We start from the raw sequence: 24,063 nt of genomic DNA, 5'->3' as shown, positions 1-24,063 counted from the left end.
TTTTTTTCAGGTTAATTTCTTTGAGAGGAAATACATTAAAGAGCCTTCCATAATCTCTGTAGTGTGCAGCAAAATAAGAAACCCCACCAACTAGCCTTTAAGTGGGGGAAAAAAACAATAACAACAGAAACAAAACAACACATAAATGGGTATTCTGTGGCGGTGGCTGACTTTCTAAGTCACGAACGTTTTAAGTCACCTCCCCAACTACCTGGCGGGACAGCGCGGCACCGCTCCTGCCGCCCGCCCTGCGCTGCCTGGGGCGGCGAGGGGCGCCCCGCTCCCCCGGGAGGAAAGCGCCGCCGCCGCTACAAGTTTCTTGTCGCGGCGCTCGGGATTAGGCTAAAGCGCTGCATTAACCCCCCGCGGATTTCACGCCGCTTTCCCCGGCTGGCTCATCCCGCTCGCTCTCTTCCCCCCCGCCACCCCGCCCTGCGCCGCCACAACCGTGCCGGCCCTCACGCAGGGGCCGCCGGCCCGCCCGCGGCAGGTGCACGGCGGCGGCGCTGCCCCTCGGGCTGTGCCGGCGGGCAGAGGCGGCTGCCGTGACGGACGGCGACGCAGAGGTGGGTGAGGCGCGGGCAGGGTCAGCCCCTGCGTTCGGGCCGGGGGGCGGCCGTCCCCGGCGGCGCTGTGAGGGTGAGCGCCGCTCGTCTCGCCCGATCCCGCCGGGGGAGGCGGGGGTCGGGCACGGGGATCCGTCCGCCTGTGCGGTGGCGGGCTCCGCCAAAACCATGGCCGTTCCTAGGCGTGGGGAGGAGGGTGGCGAGGTCGGTAGTGCAAGTGACTTGTAACGAGTGTGAGGAAAACCCGGCTTTTTTTTTTTTTTTTGGGGGTGGGGGGTGGCGGGAGGGCTGCGAGTGCTTGCTCGGGGCGCTGGCAGAGCGGCGGGGGCTGAGGGGTCCGGGTGCTGGGGGTGGAGGGACTTGCCAGCCCTCGGCGGCGGGGGCGGCGGGAAGCCGGGGCCGGGAGGGGGTGACGGCAGCTCCACAGCCGCCCGGTGCTGGCGGGGGGCGGCGGGGGCCGAACGGGCCGCGCTGAGGTGCGGAAGGGCCGTCGCGTCCCGCTGGAGCTGCCTGTGCAGGCGGCTCGTCAGCGGGCACAAGGGTTGGAAGGACCTCGGGGAGGCGTGTCCTGCCCCCCCCCCCCCCCCGGCGAACCCCCTAAAAAATAAAGGCATAAGAGGAAAGTGTCTTTTGGCCGGAGTGGAGCTGAAGCTCAGGCTGGGCTGTGGGGGAGGCCTGTTGGAGAGAAGGGGCAGGTGGTCAGGGGGCAGAGAACAGCTGCAGCACAGCCCTCATGGCTGGGGAGGGAGCCTGTGCCCTCAGGTGTCCTCCGTCACCAGGTGGACCGGGTAACAGGACTGGGAAGAAGAGTGGAGAGAGACTGAGAGAGCTGGGTCTGTTCAGCCTGGAGAAGAGAAGGCTGAGAGGGGATCTCATCAATGTTTATAAATATCTCAAGGGTGGGTGTCGAGAGGATGGGGTCAGACCCCTTTCAGTGGTGCCCAACAATAGGATCAGAGGCAACGGGCACAGACTGAACCACAGGAGGTTCCATCTGAACATGAGGAGAAACTTCTTTACTCTGAGGGTGCCAGAGCACTGGGACAGGCTGCCCAGAGAGGTTGTGGAGTCTCCTTCTCTGGAGACATTCAAAACCCGCCTGGACACATTCCTGTGTGATCTGCTCTGGGTGAACCTGCTTTAGCAGGTGGGTTGGACTAGATGATCCCCAGAGGTCCCTTCCAACCCCAACCAGTCTGTGATTCTGTGAGAGACTTGAGGCAGGGTCTTTGCTGGTGGCAGGGGAAAGGATGATAGAAGAGGGCTGCGTGGTGATGAGGGGTGCGAAGGAGCTGTTTGTGATAGGGGGTACATGCAGGAGAGCAGGCTGACCCAGCCAGGTGATACACAGAGGTGTGTGGCATCCTTTGCCAGAGAAACCAGGGAGTGACACGGTTGATAGCCAGTAGTCATTTTTTCTGTTCTGGATGGCCTGGTTACTGCTTTGGCTAAGTTAAGGTTGTCATAAACCAGTTGATCAGACTTTATGAGCTGTAATGTGGTCAGGTGGGGTGAAAGAGGGAAAAGGGAGAAGAAGAAATTGTCAATGACGTTTAACTTTCACTTTTTTTTCTTAATCTCTTCCTCTTTGGGCAGCCCTTTGAATTAATAAATCAGAATACATTTGTAACTCCCAAGTAGCTGCCAGCAGTGTAGGAGTAATTACTTCTTGATTCATTCATTCTTTCTTTCTATTTTTTTATTTTCTATTTTCTTTCTTTCCTTTTTTTTTATGGGACTTCACTTTGGATTTTGAAGGCTGGTTTTGATCTGTTTTTCCTTCACACAGAATAGGTTCAGTAATGAAAAACACTCATTCAGTTCTGTTGTGCCCATTAGTGATGTTTCTCCTATGCTATTGTTAACACCTGTTGTGGAACCAGCCTGAGTATGGACAGTATACGGCTTCTATCTGTCTCTGTTTGACCAGTCTTTATTTAGTCATATGTAATGAAATGAATGTAAAGTAATGACAACTTACCAGTTTGTAAAACCTTATGATCTTCTCAATATTTGATCCCTTATGTGGTGTATAATGCTGGTGATCCTATGTTCGTATGCATTACAATAGTAGTAGTGAAGTACATGTTACGTACGTTCAACTTTAAAATGTTTTTGCTTTAGTGCTAGATTTCTATTGCCTTATATGTGACTCAGAAGTAATCTCAGACTGCCTTGCAGATGTTTTCTAAATCTCCTGATAAAACATCCCTAGTTCAGTTAACTAGAATTTTAATTTGCATGTTGTCTCTGACTTGATCACAGATAAGCATGTTATTCTCTATAATGCCTTTAATTTGAATTGACTGGCTCCTGTAACCTTTAAGTCACAGCTGCTTCAACAAAGTACCTGTTGTAATAGCTATCCTTTCACAAAACACTGGACATAAGACAGTTTTAGGGCTTACTCTCTACCTGCTGGCAGGTCATTTAATGAAACCTTGCCTCTGTGTAGGATTTCATGACAAAATGACTCTTAAAAAACATAACCACATGTCGGTGAAGGCAAAGGTTGGTGCTTGGGGCTGGGAGAGCTGCATGATTAAGAGGGTGCAGCCGTGGGGTGCCTCTCTGTCCCATGTCAGTGGGGAGGACAGGGCTGCCTGTGCAGAATGTGGGGTTACAGCCTCCGCTGCATCAGCGTCCCCTCTGCAGTAGTTCTGTTCTGTCCGCTGGAAACTACAATAACCATACACTGTGTTATGATGTAAAAAGACTAACAAAGCGCATACTTCAGTTGTGAAATGAACTAGTTCAAATAAAAAAAAATAGAAGAAACCTTAGATTATAAGATTATTTTTTTCTTGTTAGTTTTATTTCTAGCACAGATGCACATTCGTAGCTGAATATAATTGCAAGTACATAAAAACTGGGAGATGTGCTGTTGTGTGTGTTTCAAAATCTGTATGTTTTCCAAAAACAATAGGTGAAGTTGTAAAATTAAATGACCTGAAAATAACTGGTGGTTTTTAAAAATAAAACCACCCTGCCATTATTCTTTTGACTAGACTTTCTGGATTTTAATATTGAGACCATACATGGGTGGTGCTTTCTTTTAAATGCTCTGTTTTACATTATATAAATAATGTACAATTTAGAGAAGAACTGGAAATTGTCAGACTAATGCTATGTTTCCCCATTCATAGGAAAAACCCCAAGTCCAGAACTGTAGGATAATGCTATACACCTTTGCCTACTGTGTGATTAAGAGATACTCTGGAAAATGTCTCTTTTTTTCAGCTAAAAGAATGCATGAGAAGAACAGGATTGGGAGAAAATTGCTTGTAGAACAGTTGGGTAGGAAAAAAAAAGTTCTGATTTGATGTTCTGAAGTCAATTATGATTAATATATATCTGTTGTGAAGGGTTGGGGTTTTTTTCCATCTTGCACATTGTGTAGTGTGTTTGAGGCTTATCAGAGGGTATAGTTAACATCATATTCTGTATCAGAAATATATATTTTTAAAATAAATGTCAGTTTTAAGGAAGATACATAACTTCATGGTGAGTGTTCTGGTGGGCAGAGAGGAGGAAGAATCTACATTTACATAGAGTGATACCTTGATAAATTCATAACATAAAAATAGGCCATACAGCATTGCCAGACAAGAGTAAAACTGCCCACTCCACCAGCAGTGCCTTACTGCTGCACATACATTTTTTTGTATTAAGGTAGGGATGTTATCATTTACAAATGGGAAGGATTACCTCTTGCATAACTGCACCATCTGAAAATTTACCACTCTATGTGGTAAAGCTGGCAGCAGCCAGCACAAAATGTTTCTCCATTTCAATAAGCTAAGCCAAATTTGAGTGTGGATGGAGAGCACCTTTTTAGAGCTGAATGATTATTTTTCTAATCCCGTGACCTGTGCACCTGTAGGGAAGTCTTCCAGGAACACCCCAGGTACCTACTGTGAGGCTATAATATACCACCTTTGTGGTTCGGATGGTTTCTTGGAAGCATTGATAGCTTGAGGATAGAGACATGAGGTTTTTATAACACTAGATCAGATGGTCAGGTAGAAGGAAGTAAAGCAGTATGAAATCGAAGTCTTCTGTAGTTAGTCTTTGAATATCTATGTGATTTCTAGCCCTGAATTACTGTATACCTCTGTTATATCTAGATGGAAAAGGTTTTTTTAATAAAGCTTGAAAAATAGCATAGTCTTACTTTCAGGCATATTTAATTGCATTGATCAACATAGATTTTCTTCACTGATGAAGTAGTGAATAGGGTAGATGAGTGTTTCCCAAACTCCTTGCAAATGTGAATGCTGTTTGGGCTCATCTGCTTTTATGCAATCCCCAAGGAAAAATTTGCTACTGTACTACTTTAATTGCTGGCAGCAGCCAAGTTCCTCAGGGTGCTGGGGGGAAAAAGGCACGAAAATCAGCTGTAATTATCTGCTGCAGGTGTAAATACTCTTTATATTGCCTGGGAGGAACTGAGCTGCTGCCAGCATTTTCAGGGAGCTGGTAGTTCCCTAGCTAGTGTAAATACGTGCAGCTGATAATTATAGCAGCTTCTGACTCCCCTGGAGGAAACGAGCTGCTTCCAGCTGTAAATCAGGGTAATTTGGTTTTATTGTTTTTCTTGTTAGTTTTTAATAGCTTAATTTTTTAATTAAGTTTTCCCCTACCTATTTATGACTCCCACCCTTTGAATGTTCGTCTTACTTCATTGAGAGTTGCAGTTCAGGTATGAGAAATGCTGGTCTAGGTCATTACTTCAGTTCAAAAAAAAAAACCAAAGTAACTTGTGGTCAGATGGCAGCATTGCCAAAACCTCCATTGTGGCTTGTTACATTATTCTACTAAGTAATGGTTTGTCTTGCATAAAACAACTGATTCTTAATTCCATTTTTTTGGCACAGTAGTAAAAGAAGTGTACGTTGATGAGTGCATGGCTACTAGCATGAGTTATTTCTCTTGTTATGTACAGCTGAACAAGATTGGAGTATGTGCAATTCTTTTTGTAAATAATTCTTCATGTCTGCTAATACTTCCTGATATTTCCAGTAAAATCTTAAAACTTTCATCCGAGATAATTTAGAGTACAGTGATGAGGGAATGCTAAAAGTTCTAACTTTTACATTAAATTTCAAAATGCAAACAACTAAGCTTGTTGTCATGGCTGATTCTCCTTTCGTCTCTTAATATCATTTGCAGCTATATTAACACAGTATGCAGAAGCTTAGGAGAAAAAAAAATCCAATACTCAATATTGGTTGGCTTGTTAATAAGAAGAATTTGCCAAGCTACAGTGTATCGATGGTCACTGCAAACCAGCAGTCTAACTGCTGTCAATGCCACCTGTATTTACAGGCAGTTCTTCATCATCCTGCCTATGATAAAAACACAGGTTTTGAGTAGATGAATACAATGGAATATGCATTAAAGATCTAGCTGCTTGTTTGCTATACTTTTTATTGCTCACTTACCTCCTTCTGTGTAGTTCCTAAAGAAAATGTGTGTATCCATTTTAAGAATGGAACTGAGCATTTTCTAATAAAGGAGGAAAAATCAGACAGCCTGGTGTTGCTTTTCCTGCTGGGATTTGTCGTTGTCTTTCCTTCAGAAGGTAGCCAAATGGCAGTTTCTGAAGTGGGACAAATGTGAAGGGGGGAAGCTTTGTTCACCAACCTTCTTTTACCATCTAAATGGTTCCCACTAAAACATTTTCAGTAGTGGAGAAAAAGGAAGGATCTCTCACTAGAGTTCATCTAAGTGATGTAAGGTATGGTCAAGGAAGCTCTTGGCTGTAGCTGTTTGGAGTTCAGGGATGACGAGCTTACCTTGCTGCCAGTTAGTTGCCCCATTTTGTTCCATTTTGTTTTGTTTTTATTATAACTTTGCCAAAGGCTGCCCACCCTTCAGTTCTGCTAGCGCAACTCCAGGTGCAGCGGCTCCAGCTTGGCTGAGTCAAAATTGTCTTGGCTAGCTTAATTGGTTTTAGTAAGACTTTTTAAAAAACAGGTACCTATAGTTGGTTTGCTGTCTTAACCGTTATCAAGGCTCAGACAATGTCTTTCTTTTACAATACTTTGACAGTTAATGGTATTTTACCTCATATTCTTAAGCCTGAATCCCATCATTTTTTTCTGAGACCAGATGGGTTAATTTATTGCTGCTTTGCTTGTGCAAGAACAAAATTATCCTTGAAGTTTATTTTAAATATGGGTAGAAATGCACTGATATTTTTCATGAGCTGGTTCAGCAAGCATGCTTTGGCTGCACATGTTGGTTATTTGAAGCCCATATGTGGAAATGGTGCCACATTATTGGCGAAGCCACTGTATGTGTAGAAACAAGCAACCAATACTGCTTGGTTTCCACACAGTACACTAGGAAAAGTTGTTCTTACATTCCAGGGTTAAGTTATGAAAAGTTCTTTTAAACTTTTCAGAATCGTCACCCTAATGAGCTTAAAATAGTTGCTTTCATTGTAGATGGCGGCTCAGTTACTGGTCATTGCCCATCCGTCCCAGTGGAGGTCAGTGTTGATAATTTCAGTGTTTTGACTCCGGTTTTCTCTATGTATCCTTAAAATAAACTAAAAACCCCTTTCAGTAGGAATATCATGCCTAGCGATGACTGACTACCTAACAATATATACTGACAAAGTTCTGCTGTAATCCAGCACTTGCTTGTCTTATTTATATAACATTTTTCACTTTCAAGAAGCCTGCCAGGTAAGGGAGGTTATAAAAACACTGTGTCTGAATAATGTGTCAAGAGTGAAGGCTGTCCTCTGCTTCGATAACTTGGACAGAAACTGAGTTATCTCTACCCTACTAGTAGTAGTGGGAAGGAGCACACAGAGAGATAAAGTGGGTACACCTATGCTCCATTCAAAGGCTCTGGTTTCGCTTTGCAACAACGAAAGTGTTGAAGTGTTGAAATGGTTTAGAGAAGCTGAGCGTGTGCTGGCTCCTTAGGAATACGTTGTGAATACAGAAATATAGCTTCTATATTTTTGCCATCATCCTGTAACCTTTCAGAAGTGTTAAAATAACTTTAAGATGCTGAAATAGCAGATAGCACTATTATTTATTTTGCTGGTACATAAAGGAAGTTAGAACTGTATTTCCTTTAACTGGTCTCAACCCACAAGTCTGCAGAATAATGAATGAAATAGATACGCAAAAATCCCTGGGGGGTGGCAGAACCTCTTTCAGGAGCATGTCCTGGGCATGAAATGCTGCCTCCAAACTTGTCCTACAGCTGTGCGGTATAATGTCTCTGGGTAAACTTGTTTGTGCACTTCTATATGATAATGAAGTTTGAAATACAAAAGCAGCAAAATGCGAGATACTTTGGCACCTAATAAATATGGCACACGTTTTCATCACAAGCCATATCGAATGCAATTCTAACAGTGGGCTATATGTTTTGTAAATGTCTTCTATGATACATTTTTCAGTGTTTGGGAAAGGAAGGGAGAGTTGACAGAAGGTTTTTTTTCTCTTTAGCTGAAAACATGCTGAAATCCTATACTTTCTCTTTAATTCCAGACACATGATTCTTGTAAGCTGGATTTAATGGCTTTGCCTTTTGAGCTATGTTTATTGGTCATCCCCTCACATCCACCTCTTTCCCTAGAAAATCTTTGTATGTTAGTCCTAATTTTTTGCTTCTGCAAGAGTGACGTTTGCAATGTATTGTACTTCTATTAAAATAGATGAAGGGAAAACAATATAGATGTTTTTCCAATTTGAATGGCATCATCTATTATAAAATTGAATGTTTTGCTCTCATTTGACCTATGCATTGTTCAAACTTAAATTTATTTTCTTGTTGCCTATGATCAGTGCTTTTCATAAAATGCTGGATGTTGAGAAGACAGAAAAAGGAATACTTTTTTTTATATGAGAACTTTGGTTTGGGTTTTTTTGTTTCTTTTTTGCTAGATCATTTGATAGTTTTATAAGATTATGAAATATGACATTAAGCTACTTAGAAACGGTTGCTACCTGGTCTTCAAATTCTCCGATTTCTGCACAGTTCTAGTTGCATTTATGTTGTATGACCTGCAAGTGATGTATTAAGGAATCCTCCAGTATGCAGGAAGGCATTCAACTCTATCAGTAGGTATATAGTTAAGATGATGCTTAATTCTTTTTCCTTCATTAGGAAGAAATATATAAATCCCATGGCTAAATAAAGCCCATGAAAAGCAAAACCACTGGTGTGCAGGAACAAAAGAAGACCGAAGCCGTTAAGCATGGTAGGAGTTGTATGGATTGGTGCTGAGGGGAGCTGAGAGTGAGGCAACTGGGCTGTGAGATACAACTGGAGAACTGAATTCTGTAGTTTTTCTGTGCCTGCAGTAATGGCTTGTGCTGTCCCAGAGAGATGCTGTGGGGTAGCAGAGCCTTGGTTTGTATGTTCTAAGGTGTAATCTCTATTCCCACTTCAGTTGTGGATTTCCTATGACATTTTTGGCAATCCGTTTCTATTTTCAGTTTGGGCAAACCCTAATTCTCTGTCACCTTTCTCTGTAGTGCTTATTGACATTGCGACCTGTTCTGATGCCTTTTTGTATTTTGTATTATTGTTTTTATTTATACTCCTAACCATTTTCTCCTTGTAGTTAACCAAACTTTAAGTGTGTGTCAGCACAAAAAGGAAAAAGGAACAGTAAAGAAAAGCATCAAGGAGTGGAAGAGAGGGAGAACACTAGAAACCTTGTAGGGTGTAGAATTTGAGGGAGGAGGGTGTTTTTGTAGGCAGGAAGAAGCGGTGTATTTCTTAAGACAAAAAGATAACTACATGAGTGGGATGAAAGTCCTGAGGTAACAGACAAGCTACTGGTATTACTGGGTAAAGAAGCTGTAGATGAGATTCTTAGGGACATGGTTTAGAGGTGGACTTGGCAGTGCTAGGTTGACAGTTGGACTCCGTGATCTTAAAGTTCTTTTCCAACCAAAACGATTCTATGATTCTGTGATTATATGGATGGTTTAGAAGGTCTGGAATATCATTATCTGGAACCAGTTATTCTAAAACTCTTTGGATTGTGACACCATGCTTGAAACTACTTTGAGAGCCACCAATTTCTCATGTCACAAAACGGAGTGAGTTACTTGTGGGTCCCCTTTAGGAGTCAGCTGCAAGTTTGTGAATGCACAGATTGGCTTTACGGGACATAAAAGGCAGTTTTAAAAGTTTTATTGGTGTCGACCCAATGTGGTTATCCATTTTTAATTATATATAATGCATGTTAAACTGAGTAGATAGCACCTAGAGTTCTGACAAGTACTAACTTCTGTATCACAGCCAAATAAATCTGATCATATAAGAAGTCCTTTTGAAATTAATTAGTGCTGTCTCATAGTACAAGGTTACAATCTTAAAAATCCAGTCGAGACATTGCAACTGTATAAAATAGCACAAAACTGTTGACTAAATGTAAAAAACATCTCTAAAGAGCACATTGCTGTAGCTAACTTGCAGAATTAATGCTCTGACCTAAATTTCATAGTAGGCACAATTTCAGTTGCTGTTTTGCAGTTGTTACTGTGAAGAGACCTACTGATTTGTAACTTTGGGGAGGGGAGAAAGAAAAATATTTATATTCCATGTATTTATTTTTCATATAAGAAGAGATTGTGTATAACAGATAAAAAGGGCTTATGATGAATGTAGTCCTTAACTTAATCTTAGGAATCTGTTGATCAGTGTCTTGAAAGTATTCTCCAAGGGAGAAAATTAATCTAAATATCTCTGGAATTGATTAAATCCAGAATGTCTAGCATATAAGGGCTGCTTATTTCATTAAAATGAAGAAAAATAGAAAATCATTGCTTTAAAAAGTCAGTTGTTAAATTTAACATGGCCTGCTTCTTATTTAGCATTGAATCTTGCTGTATTTATGTAAAAGGTTTAAAAGAAAATTTATTTATTAGATGCACATTTTTTTTTCTTCCCCAAGCTAAAGCAATTTGCTTGGTTCTAAGTTATTTTATTCATTTTCCTACAAAGCACTTTGTGGCAGCACTTCAGTTATCGGCCAATTCTTTTCGGGGATTTATCGCTTTTTCCATAAACACGTAGCTCTGGTTGCAGATTGGTACTGTGGTTTCTGTCTAGGAGCACTTGTTTCCTGCTGAAGTAGTGAAAAGTAGGTTTTTGAAATTACACAGAAACACTTTGTAGGTTAAAAGACCTTAATGTAAGATTTCCTTGATTTTAAAAGTGGAGAGAATAATCAGTATTAACATGTGTTTTTTATTTTAAATATAATCTGTTTTTAATTGGCAGGGAATTAAACCTTAATGAGTCTCTGATACACTTATTCCAAACATTAGGATCTGAAATCCTTGTCCAATTTCCATTACAGTCAGCTGGAGCAAGTTGTTGTAGAATTACGGAAAACATGGCTGAGGAATCGCATGAAGTGTCATTTAAGTGTCACCCAGGGCAGGATCAGCTTCAGTAGTGAGTTTGTCAGCATTTTTCTTGAAACATCTAGTGGTAAAAAGTCTAAGGCCTTCCCTGCAAGCAATTGCACTGTTCAACTGTGTTTACAGTTAAAAATATTAAACTAATGTATCAATTAAAGCTCTTTTTCTGCAGGTTTTCACTGGTTCACAGAAGTTCAGTGAAGTGAAGCCGATTGTGAGGGGATGATCGAGTGGTCCTGTATTCAGAAACCACAGCATTCCAAGCTGTCACTGAGCTCCTCCTGAGCAGGAAGGCCACTGACTGATGCTGCAAGTTCACAAGTTCTGAGTGTACTTAGCTCTGAACATGGTCAGAATAGACCCTGATCTGATGTGATCAGTATTTTTCTGCAAGTTCTACTTAATGGAAGTCGAAAACTGGAAAAAGAGATGGTTTACATCTGTAAAATCCAAATCTAAGTGCTAAAATGTACCAGTATTCTGGAATTCTGAAGAGATTCCCTGCGTGGAAGTGCCCCCAAAAGATGTCTCACCAGGAAAGGGCTCCCACCGAAGAGAAGTGCAACTTTAACATGAAAAACTGAAAACTTCAGGTTTTCATTATAAGTTTACTTGCTCTAGGGTCCTGGTTTCCTAGCTGGATTATATCTCAGGAAAGCATCCAAAAGCAGATAGTTTTCACGAAAAGAAAAGAAAAATATCAAAAACCTGTTTCACTGCTGAGGAACAGCTTCCATGGAAAAATTTTGACTAGGTCTATCTCAAACATAAGAAAAAGGAAACTTACTCATGTTTATTCCTGAGGCACCTAGAGCTAGGCATTTTGATCTTTCTGAAATCATCAATATACATAACTGGAGAGCAGTCAGTATAATAGCTTTCCTGTACAGAATCCAATCTCTGTATGTTAATCTTGGATCTGTTGGATAACGCAGTGTGTTTAATAATAAAGCCTGCCAGTTCTCTTCCCGTCTACTCTTCCCCTCTCGGCAGATTACCAGATCTGTGTTTGATTTCTTGGATCTTTTTGGTACCTTTTTTTGCCAGAGAATTTGCTCTGACTGAACTCGCTGGAAAGAAGAAAAAGCTGAGGAATGAGTCTCATGCTTCTCTTTGCCATTAACAGTTGCCGTGTTCTCTGCCGAAGGCGATAACCCCTGCGTGCTATTGCACGACTTGTACCGAACACCGACTGTTCCAGAGGGGGATGCCATGTTCCACAGACAGTCCTGGCGTGGATGACATGGGACATCAGGCAGTAGCAGGTTCCAGCTGCAGCAATACCTTCTCTCTGTCTGCTTTTCTCAGTTAATTCTGTCTGAAGAGAATGTGTTGTGCACTTTTTTTGGGTAAAGGGTGAGACATCTCAGTGATAGAGGGAGCGACAAATTATGGCGCAAGTGTCAGAGCCAGAGCTGACGGTGTGCTTACCATCCAAATTTGAAGGCTGCTCAAAGCTTCCAAATGTAAATGAAATTTTACATATAATTTTAAAAAAACTTTTTGTTTAAAAAAGTTCGAGAGGAATAATACCTTGCAGTAGACCTGCTAACGAGACTGGAAAAAGCAAGCAAGATTTTGGACACACCAGCTTTTCTTCATGTCTGAAATAAAAGTGGTTGCGTGCCTGAAATGTTGTTTCCCTTTCTCAATTATATCTGTTTGCATAATAAGAGTTGTTACTGATCTCTGCGAATTTGTCTCCCCTGTGTTCTTAGACCAGAGCGGTTCCAGTTCATGCTCTTGCTGCAACAGGTGCGGCGTTGGGCTGGAGCTGGTCTGGCCCACATCGAAATTCTACAGGAGGTTCCCCCCTCTCCCTCCGTTCTTTGCCTCATTGAATAGAAACATTTTCTTGTAAACTTAACAACAACAACAACAAAAAACACAGACAAAAGCGAGCTTTAGAGGCAGCCAGCAGGCCTGGACGCTTTGCAGCCTTCCAGGAGGGGCACCGCCAGCTGAGAGTTGCTCCTTTGTGTTGCTTCTCCAGCTGGGTACACATGCGTTGCTTCACCAGGCTCCAGGTTGGGAAGCCAAAGGATGGTTTGTGTCACTGCCTGCCCCAACAAGAGCTTCCCTGTCTGTCTTCCTTGCTATAAATAGGAATGGACGAACATGTTTTACCTAATTACAAATCCACTTAAAGTTCATGGGTGTGAAATTAAAACCAGCACAAATCTTAGGAGGTTTGTGTTCTTTCTACAGCTGGCCTTTTGCCAGTCCAAGTCAATTCATCCCTGGAATCAAATACATATCAGTTTGCCATACTAGGTCATTTGTGTTTATTTATATTATCTTTCTTACCTTTTTTACATCTGTTCCATTGGCATGAATTTATAGTTATTAGAAAGTTGCTAGCATGGGTGTTTGCTCTCTCAAGACCGTAAGACTTTTGCTTTGCCTCTTCATTTTGTATTTCGCTGTTTTTCCTTGTTCACAATGCAACCCTGACACAGAAGATAATAGCCTGAAAATTGACCGAAAATAATCTGCAGTATTGTGTTTTATAGGTTACCTTAGTAGTAGTCTATGGGTTCCATATATATTTACTTGCTGGGTTTTTTTCTTTTAATATTTTCACCTGTTAAATTAAACCAGGGAGGTTCGTGTGTATATACAAATAACATATATATTATTATTTGTTGTTATTGGCATATTGTAGTTATGTGTTAGCAGGCGTTTTTAAGAGGTAATGTACTGAGTTAATAAATTACATCCATGCATTCCTTTGGTGAGCAGAAAAGTGTTTATTTTTCAGTATTTTACACTGTGAGGTGATTATGGGAACCTGCTGTGATCATAGCAGTTCACTTAAATATAATCTCTTTGATCAAGATTATCTGTGAACCAGATGCAATTTTCTTAAGTGTATTCGGGTTTTTTTTTCAGACATCTGATGAAAAGCCTATAAATAGCTCCTGGTCCATCACTTCTGATACTATGTGAAATAGAGATTATTTGAACTGCAGTGTGAATTTCATGATACATGTATGTTCTCTAACTGCAAGAGATAGGATTTTTAACATCAATGCTTGTGATTGTGAACTTTGAATTTGTTTTCAGTGTGTATTCTTTAATAGTAACTTAGCTGTTTGAATAAATAAGCTTGCTATAACTCACAGGAGTTTCTCGGAAAATATTTCCCAGCACATACATGCGAGTACATTTTTTACATGGGTGTGTTAATTATAAATATATTTTAGTAATATTTTTCTAAATTTAAAAAAACAACAAACACTCTGATGCCATTAACTTTTTATGCTGTATCCTCGCATTGGCTAAGGAGTTTGTTGTTGGTACCATTCTCTGTTTTTAAAAAAGGATCATAATACACTATTTTAGTTCAACATGAGAAGCTAATGAAAGGCAATTCTGCTTTTTCTCTTTAAAAAAGTTTTATAAAGGGTGCCGTTACTTTTACAGGGTTGACAACTCCAGCATTAAGTGTTTCACTTGGATAATTTTTTTATAGATTTGAGCAAAACTTCAGCACTTCTGTATACAGTTACTTAAGAGATATTTTTACTGCTGCAAGCAGCACCATCAAAGTATATAAAGACCTGAAGTTTTAAACAACAGAATTGGTCAATATTTAAACGTTCATTAAAATTTCCACCGGGATTTTCAGTGGTTGCTTTACAGATTAAAAATAGACAATTGGAGATAGTCTTACTGAGCCATCTGGATTTTTCTCAAATTTCAATACTTTAAGACAAAGAAATGATGGTGGGAGAGGCAACTTAAAAAATTACATTAACAGTCCATTTTGGGATCGATAGTTTTCTGCTTCAGCTGTAACTGTTACTAGTATCCCGTTTTTTGCCTGTTTTCCTTCCCACAGGGCAATGTATTGCATGAGGTCTGGAATCACAAATTCCACCTTAAATTTTAGAGAAGGGTTAAACTGAGTGTTAAGAGTTTTAGACATCTGTACCACCAAAGGCAGATTCCCCCCCTGCCTCCCCCCCCAAAAAAAAAGTATTTTAGAAATTCACAGTGTTTCCTCTAAGGCCTTTGGATCAAAATTTGGATCTAGTTACTGAGTTTAAATAGGAGCTCTCTAAGAAGAACTATTCTTCACTATCCTGCCAGCTGTTCTGCACTGCCATCTGTGCAACCGATTGTAGTCCCTAGATGTTATAAATCATGTTATTTGTCCTTTGCCAACTTTGCCCCCTTCTCAAGAAAGAAGCTGCCAGTCTGAATCTTAAAAGACCTTCTGTGGAGAGCAGAGAACTTATGGTAGCCTGAGAAAGGGCTTCTTTTTTAGGGCTGAGTGAGGGGTTTGGCAAAATAATCTGTAAAGATAGGGAGAGCGCAGAGCCGCTGCTGAAGCTGGAGGCTTTCGACAGCTGCTGTTTATTTTGAAGATGGCTCTTGGTTTGATGCGCAAGTATGAGAATGATGGATATGGAACTGGGATGAAGTTCATCTCTTTTTAAATTACAATTAACCAAGCCGTTTCAATCACAAATTCTGTGTCACCCTGGCTATAGTCTACCCATTCGCTTTACAAAATAAAGGGGGCAGCTGATTAAATTTAGCCAGTGTGGGGGTTTTTTTTGCCTGCTGTCTAGACAATTGGCTTGGTTCCCATTCCTCCGGTCTTAGCTTGATTTCTTGGTTGTAGGCCCACTAGGCCACTTAACCATTCTGCTGCCATCTGAACAGTGTATTCATGAGGTTGATAAAGAGTATGCGGGGATGGGCTTTTTTTCCTCTTAGGTCCTTAACAGAAAATGTGGTACTAGTAAATGAGCCCACGGAGAGTTTCCGCTAATGCTGAATGAGTCCTGTTAAGAGTGAAAATTTAGCAGCTCTAGAATCAGCTCTCTTTCTGCTTTGGTGCTCCTAGAACTTTGATGAGCATTTTCACCTTATATTACTGCAGAAGTGGTGTATTTATTCTCATATTGTCTCTTTCCAGCTGTACTTTGTATGTGCGTTAGAAGTCAGCAAAAGAAAGAAAAAACCCCCCTGAAAATAAAACCAAAACCAAACACTTCCCCCTCCAACACCAAACCCAAACTAAAGATAGAGGCCTCACTTTGAGCACCTGTCTCCAGGTTCTTTGGATGTGATTGTCCTTTGCATTTACAGATCCTATGGATACAGACATTTCTTATCAGAGCATATTGCAGCAATAGCCTCCCACTATAAAGTACAGGGTGTTTCAAAAAGATGGACCCAATTTCAAAGCAGTATTATTAAGAAATTGGGTCCAACTTTTTGAAACACCCTGTAGTGTATATACCACAGCCTTACTACTGCACAGGGTTTGTAGTATCCTGAAGATTCAAGGTATTTCTGTTTTACTTGTTATTGTTATTTCTTGTGTATTATTTCCAGGTTAGAGCTGAGGAGTAATGTATTTAGCCATGAAGTAAACCAGAGTTTAGTTTTCAGTAACATTTGGGATGTAAGCTGAGAACTTAACAAAAAAAGCACTTGAAAAGTTTGAACGGTCCTATATACAGTCTTTTTTGTATCTGGGTTTAGCCTTGTGGGTGGAAACAACTGAGTGCAAAACCGTGGCGAGATTTCCCTCAACGCGGGTACACCTTTGTCAGTCCAGCGCTGAACCTGAGCTGCGTTCAGGCTTTCCTTGCAGAGCAGGCAGAGCCCGCATGCGTTTGCTTGCAGAGAACTCTGTTGATACACGTACAACAACATCTCAGAACTCCAGTGTTCACGGCAAAGTCAGTAATTGTGCTGCTTGGTGCCTTTTCATAACACACCACTAGAACTCGGCTACAGTTCATTTAAAGGAAATTACAAGGGAAGCAGGACTTCCTTTGGAGAATGGATATGTGAGACTTGAATTTTCCCGAGATGCTATGATGATTCAGATGAAGAAAGCTTTGTGTCCAGCCCATCCATAATCAAAAACCTGATTTTTTTGCTGGAAATATATGCATCGTAGTGGGTATCTTTTTACCGGCTGTATTTTCGGCCTCTACTGTGGGGTTTTTGTGTTTTGGTGTGTGTGTGTTTGTGGTGGTGGTGGTGGTTTTTTTTTTTTTAATATAACTTATTGTGGTTTTTGACATGACACCAGCAAGGTGCATCTCTTGCGCAAATACTCACACATTGAGCATCCAACTAGACAATCTATCATTCATCTTTTTAATATTACAGGAATTTGTTAAATAATCTGTAGCAGCCAATCGTTTCCTCCATTCAGGGTCTGCTTTCCTTTTTGTCTGCATGTTGTGTGAAGGTTGTTTTGCTGTTGTTGTTGTTTTGGTTGGCTTTTGTTTTGCTTTGTTTTATTTGCGTGATCAGCACAAGGCTGGGCAGATGCCATCTGTTTTGTATTTAAATTTACTGTACCTGCTACATTATCTTTTCTGAACCTGGCAAGCTGAAACGTCAACGTCAGAATGTCAACTTTTCTCAGAATTTATTCTTCCCTTTTTACCCCACTAGGCTCTTACTAATCGTGTATTTTCTTGAGCTCAGACTAGCGTGCCATTTTGCCTCACCTGTTTTGAAGTGAGTTCATGCTGCTGTTCCTCTGAAAACCAGGTGTTGAAATCCTCAGTGATGTGTTGGTCTTTTCTGTGTTTTTCCTTACAGTTACACAGAATTCTAGTGTCTGGCCTCACAAATGCTTTGCAAAAATATTTTGCAACCTCCCAAAAAGTCTACCTTTTTTTCTTCAGTTAGCATTTTAATTGTTTTTAATGCAAGTGTCATAGTTATTCTTTATTTTCTTTCTTCAGAGCAAAGGTTAGTTAATATTTTTCAGGTGCATTTTGCACTTCTTACATAAGGGAGATAGCCTCTCTTTTGCCAGTTTTTGGTTTCTGAGTTGGACATGTGCTTCTGCAGAGGTAGTTCTTCGACTCTTGTTAATAAATAGAAGGCATTGTGTGGCTTCTGAACGTTTTCTGCAAATTATATAGGTTCAATTTTATATGATGGAAAGGAAACACTGAATAGCTAGCTTCTAATTCCAAACGAGGATTAATGCAGTAAAGAAGACAATATCCTCTTTAAAATCTATTTTTGTCTTTCCCTCCACTTTTGCTATACAGCTTCCAGACCTTCGCCCAGACCCATCCTGCCTGGCTTCCTGTTGCAAATCTGAGGAAACATTTGCACGTATCCTCCCAGAGAAGCTTTACTTATTTTTTTGGTCATTGCACGTAATTTTCATAGCATTATTTGCAGGTTAGACCCTCTTAAAAATTAGTTTTAAAATTAGTTTTGCTGCCACAAAATGAGAGTTTTAAATTAATTGGGACTTTTTTGGCTTAGAGACTAGTGCAGGCTTACTGCCAGTGAGAATAATGTTTAAAACTGTGTATCATGAGGGAGGAAGAAAAAAAAGGCTCCTCTTGAACCAAATTTCATATTGTGTTGTGTGAGAGATTCCACATGTTGTTACTTTATACAAATGTTTTCTCCCAAGAAGCAGAACAAAGTATGATATTCAAAAGAACATAACAATAAAACATATGGATTAAAAAAACCTAAAACTGTCAGCTTAAATAAACAGTATCATTCTTTAGCTCGCCTCCAGTGGGTCTGAGATGTTCGTAGGCTGTTTTAAAATATGAGGAGTTCACTCTAGGACAAAGAGAGTTTTCTGGTTTTTACGTTTTCCTGTGTAAATCATTGCGGGGGGAGGGACAGAAAAAAGGGTGGAATTATGCTCTGGATGCTGATGCCTTTGCATTTTTGGCATTATGCCTTCTTACTGTTTTATTGTCTATTTTGGCTGAACTTGAAGTTCCAACCATGCTCCCTGCCAAAAAGACAAAAAAAAAGAAAAAGTTAGGTCCTTTAAGGATACTGAAAAATGAAGCCAGTTTTTGAATCCGCCACGTCCTGTGAGCAAATAAAAATGAATCTCTATGGAGCTCAGACGTTACTTCCTCTTCTCCTTTGGATTCCAAGCAGGAATGGAGCAATTTTTCTCTGCATCCAAAAAAAGGAAGGGAGGGGGTGTGGGACGGAGAAGGAAATAGAGGGCTTCAAAGGAACACAGGAGAAATCTTCGAGAGGCTTCTATGCAGCTAACGTTTAAAATGTGTAAAATATCTTGCACTTATATTACTTAAAGTCTGTACTTGGAAAAGTGTGCAGCAACCCCGCTGCATTCTCTCTCCCCACCCTCCTGCAGGCACTCATATTTTGTAAGACAGTAGACATATTTAAAATACATGACTTCGTTGTATTGTTCCCTTTGCTGTTGGTTTTGTAACCATTACTTACTAAGCTTGAAAATGGTTTGGTATTGATAGCATACACTAATTTCTTAAGGCATGTGAAAGTGGTCGAGAAGATCCTACTTGAGGTTTCCTGAGGAGACCAAAATGAGAGGAGTAGGGAAAGAGAGAGATGCTCTTTCCAGATAAGCTAACTAGGATTTTGGTATAGTAATCTGTATATTGTCATAACTGGTTCCATGGGTGAAGATTTCAGTTTTTAGGTGCTGCTACTTTCCTAACTTTTGAATGAATGAATAAAAATCTTCTGACATAAAAGACAAACTGCTAATACAAAGTAGACTTCTGGATTTTTGCCATTGTAAAATGAGGAGTAACTGTAACCCGAGCAGACTAGCCAAGCTTGAAATTCACTGTGGACAAATGTTCTTTGTGCATAATTCTAGAGGAAACTATTTTTGGTAGTGAATGAATATATGTAATCATTAACACATGACGGGGCCGCTGTAAAGGCATAAGGCTGAAGCATGAATGCTTCCAGCACCCAAGAGGTGCTTTTGTATTGTATTTAATAAACTGTCTGGAATGTGCTATTAGCTTTACTTTTTTGTTTCTTTATTTCTTAAGTTTACATTAATCAAGCAACTTTAAAATTATTTTTATGAGAAAAGACTTGATTTCTTTTACTCAAAAGAGGCAAAATAGTATAGCTCAAAAAAAGTCAGTTATTTTGTTGTAAGGAAATAGAGGAAAGAACACACTGAGATCCCTGAACATCCTTTTATAGGCAGTTTTTAGTATGTACATTTACTTGGGCTTCTCTGGGAAAGGTAAATTATATGAGAGGGACTTTGGATTTCTGGATAATAGTAGTTATGATTGTTTTTGCAGAGAGTTAAGTCTTAGAGATCCCATCATGCTTCTTGCCAGTGTTTAAAGGCTCCATTTGATTTCTTATCTTGGAGTACAAAGGGGCACAGAAGACCTGTCAGCACTGTAGACCTGATTACAGCAGTTTTCTGAATGTAGCTGCCCTGCCCATTATCTCACTGAGTTTCTGGCCTGAGTTTCAAGGAAGGTTTAGAAGTAATGGAAAAAAAAAACCCAAAACAAACAAACCAACCAACCTGACATGATGCCCAAAAGATTGCTAGATGGCGTGGAAAGCAATCGCCTGTATTGTACACAGCTGAAGGCCAGCCCCACTTGTTGGCCAGTGAAAGAATGCTGTCGGTAGCCTAAGTGGTCTCCTTTTTCTGTTGCATGGACAACTGGCTAAAAGCTTTATTCTGTTCCTTTAAAATGTCTTGTGGGCTATTTACTGTACGTATGATAGGATGGCACGGTGGCATAGATTAAGCATGTGCCATTTCTGTGGAGCAGTGGAAAGGTTTAGGAGATTGTCACTATCCCACACTCCCCTCCTCAGTTGTTCCTGAATCAGATTGTCAGTAACCTGGGTGAGATCCCAAGTTCCATAGAAGTCAGTGGGAATTTTATCTTGCTAAAATGGATGATCTGCAATACCTTGATGGATGGCTGAGGCCTGTGTTCCTTTATCTCTGACAGGGAATAAGGAAGTTAATAACTTTCTAATGGATATGCGCTTTGTTTTTTACTTTTTTTTTAAAAGACTGAACTCAGAAGGGTTATACAAACAGTAACTAGTGGGAATAAGATTTACTTCTAGGTGGAGTATTAAATATGAGCTTTACATCTGGAAACATTTACTGGATCAGACCCTATCTGGGATTGCAAATCAACCAAGGAGCACAACGGGAAACAAAATGGCACTAGTAACTCGGGATATTTTCTTTAGAAAATGAGTAGTTCCAAATTTCATTCATGCATGTTCGTTTTTATGATTTTGCATAAAACGCGTAATTTCCCATGTTAGAGTTGGTGTAACATTTTCACCTGTAATATTCTTTCTAGGCATTCTGTTGTCTTTAGACTTGTCTTTAATCTTTAGAACTGTTTTGGCCAATGATTCTTGAGTGCTTTCATTAATGCATAAACCCAGAGTTTTAACATGTCCCATCTTCCATGCACCACAGAAATTTTTGTGGTAGTTCTCTCTCTCATTTTAAAACTCAGGCTTTCAGACTACCAGTTGCAGTGCTGTTGTATTGGACTTCTAACTTAGTTTTGTAATTTCAGAGAAAAAAAGAGTCTTTGAAACAACCCCCAAACTTCTGTTTTAACCTGATTTCCTTAAGAGATGAGATTTACCCAACTGTGCCATGTCTGTCTTTCATGTCCCTGTTAACAACCTCTGAACTGACTGATGGTTCTAACGGGGTTTGACAGGGAGGTGGCCATTTCGATGCTGCACTTCCACACAAGGCCTGCTCAGTATACCTCCTGAAAGGCCTCGCGCAGCCCTGAAGCATCAGAAATGCAAACCCCAGATTTTGGCCTCCTGTTCAGAGCAGGTACAGCTGTGTCAGCCACTCTGCCTCTGCGGCATTACCAGCTGGTTAGCGCGAGGTGGGTGTTGGTCTCTCCTCCCGAGTAACAAGAGACAGGGTAAGACGCAGCGGCCTCAAATTGCACCAGGGGAGGTGTAGACTGGATATCAGGAAAAATTTCTTCATGGAAGGGGTTGTCAGGCACTGGAAGAGGCTGCCCAGGGAAGTGGTGGAGTCACCATCCCTCGAAGTGTTTAGAAGATGCGGAGATGAGGTTCTGAGGGACATGGTTTAGAGGTGGACTTGGCAGTGTTAGGTTAATGGTTTGACTCAACGAACCTAAAGTTCTTTTCCAACCAAAATGATTCAATGATTCTATGTTACAGCTACAACACAGGCCAGTCCTTGCCCAAACAGTAGGCAAGACAAAAATAATTCATGGTGGTAGGAAGCACAGGGATTATTGGAAGGCTTTGGGGAATATTGTACTGGGGGGAAAGAGAAGCATGCTCCATCACTGATAAACTGAAATTGTTAGAGTATTATCCATACAATTAGTTAGGTGAGCTTTTAATACAAGTTTTGAAAAATAGAAAGTGTCTGAATAAAAGTGGGGACTTGCATTGTTATCCTCATCATGGGTGAGCTCAGCCCTTCTCTGACACCAACAAAATCTTTTTCATAGATGTACTGTCTCTCGTGGAGGTTCTTTGCTGTCTGTAAATGCTTTGTCCATGCTGCAGCCTTACTATGCATCGGTCAAAAAAGTCCACCTGCAAACACAGGTAGAAATGGAATGTCTTCATTCTAAAGTAGCTTTTTTTTGGTTTTATAGCTCTGTAGCCTACACACTGCTAAACTAAATTTTCTGAGTGTATCTTTCAACGGTAAAATGCTCCTAGCTAAAATATCTTTGTGCCAAGTTCCATTCCAGATCACATGCTTATGGCCTGGTTCCGTGACCAGTGTCGTTAAAGGGACAAATTTTACTGGAATTTCTTAACACCAACTGATAGTTACAGATTTTGTAAGGGTATTTTTGAGTAATATTAACTAACTAAAAAAAAAAAAAAGAAGAAGAAAAGGCAAATTCTGCTTTCTTGAAAATATAGGATATTCTTAACATTTTATATGCTGCCACGCATCATCTGTCTGATTTTGTAATTCTTTATATCAGAAAAACTAGCAATTAATAGCCACACAAAACTGTTTTGCATGACAGCTCACTGACAGTGTTTGCCCTGACCCTACTGTAGTTACAGAATTAATTCTGTTCTAACCTCTGCTATTCATTTCTCTCATCTCTCTCTCAAATTCCATATTTTAACCCAAAGTGTTAAAGTCATACTAGGAATGGAGGTTATCGTAGCCTCTTCAGGGATGATACAGTTGAAACTGAATGAACTTTCCTTGTAGGAAGTGTAGATGGTCACTTGAAGAACAAGGTACATCTGGCATGTCAAAAGGTGCATCCTGTATGGGCCTAAGCAGCCATCTTCCTAGAGGCAAGTACAGTCCTCCCCAAAAAAGGTTTTACGTTGTCCCACTCACATGTCCAGTGAGGTGATTAAATCCTGTTTTACAGAGTGAGATGTCATGTAATTGTAGTGCTGTTGTGGGGTGTTGAGCCTGGAGAGAAGACAAAAGAAAATCAGTGAAGTAAAGGGAAAGGAGAAAATGATACAGGATCCAGGGACAGCCCTAAATCACTGTAGCAGATCCTGTGGAAAAAGATATTTTAGAAGTATCCGTTGGAAGAACTGTGTGCTTTGGCCCTGCTGAGGATGGATGTTTGATGGCAAGCCGAGGGAAAGCGAAGCATGCTTTTGAGTTTGGCGTTCAGAAAAACCAATGATTTATGGCTTCAGCTATGTCCTACACCTTTCAACAAAATGATTGTATTTCATTACTGGTGTCACCAGTAAGAACTCCCTGCTTTCAATTAAGGAGGTGTATTACTTAACCAAACCAGTCCAGCAGCAGCCAGACACCCCGCTCATCTGTACTGCTGGTTCTGACTCACATCTGAAAAGATAAAATCTGTACTTAAAATCGTCTAAATCTTTCAGGAAGTAAGTGTTTAATGCAATCCAAGGAATAAGTGTTGCATAAGATCACCAGGCTTCACTTAGATCTAACAGAGTGAGTGGCTGGAATTCCAGTCCTCGCAGTTGGGACACCTGAATGCTCACCTATTTCTGTTTTCGTCTCTTGGGTGTAAAGGGACTATAGTAGCGTTGAAACAGTGTTGGTACACAGAGAGCTTATGTGGTGACTTTAGTAAGCGTATTTTTTTCTGTGTTTTAGGTATGAGTAGAGATACTGTGTTTCATCTTTCTGTGCTGGACATCCTGATTCTGAACAAACTAAAATGATTTTTTCCTATAGCGTCTTGCACTTGAGATTTCATTTAAAACTCGTCTGATACAGTTTTCCTTCTGCCGCATGCCTACTGAAACAATAGTGCAGTGGTTCGCTGGAATTTTTATTGTGCTTA

General features: G+C 40.5%; 1 long non-coding RNA gene across 1 annotated transcript in view; it reads left to right on the top strand.

Annotated features, from left to right (window-relative positions):
* Positions 1–501: 501 nt before the first annotated feature.
* Positions 502–24,063, top strand: part of LOC135995455 (uncharacterized) — a 59,375-nt gene continuing 35,813 nt past the window's right edge. The window contains exon 1 of the long non-coding RNA XR_010607118.1: positions 502–566. This is a non-coding gene — a long non-coding RNA (uncharacterized LOC135995455). The remainder of the gene's footprint in view (positions 567–24,063) is intronic.

This window comes from Caloenas nicobarica, chromosome 1 (assembly GCF_036013445.1).
Source record: "Caloenas nicobarica isolate bCalNic1 chromosome 1, bCalNic1.hap1, whole genome shotgun sequence".
NCBI lineage: Eukaryota > Metazoa > Chordata > Aves > Columbiformes > Columbidae > Caloenas > Caloenas nicobarica.
The sequence above is the reverse complement of the archived record's forward strand: the minus strand, read 5'-3'. Positions and strand labels throughout refer to the sequence as shown.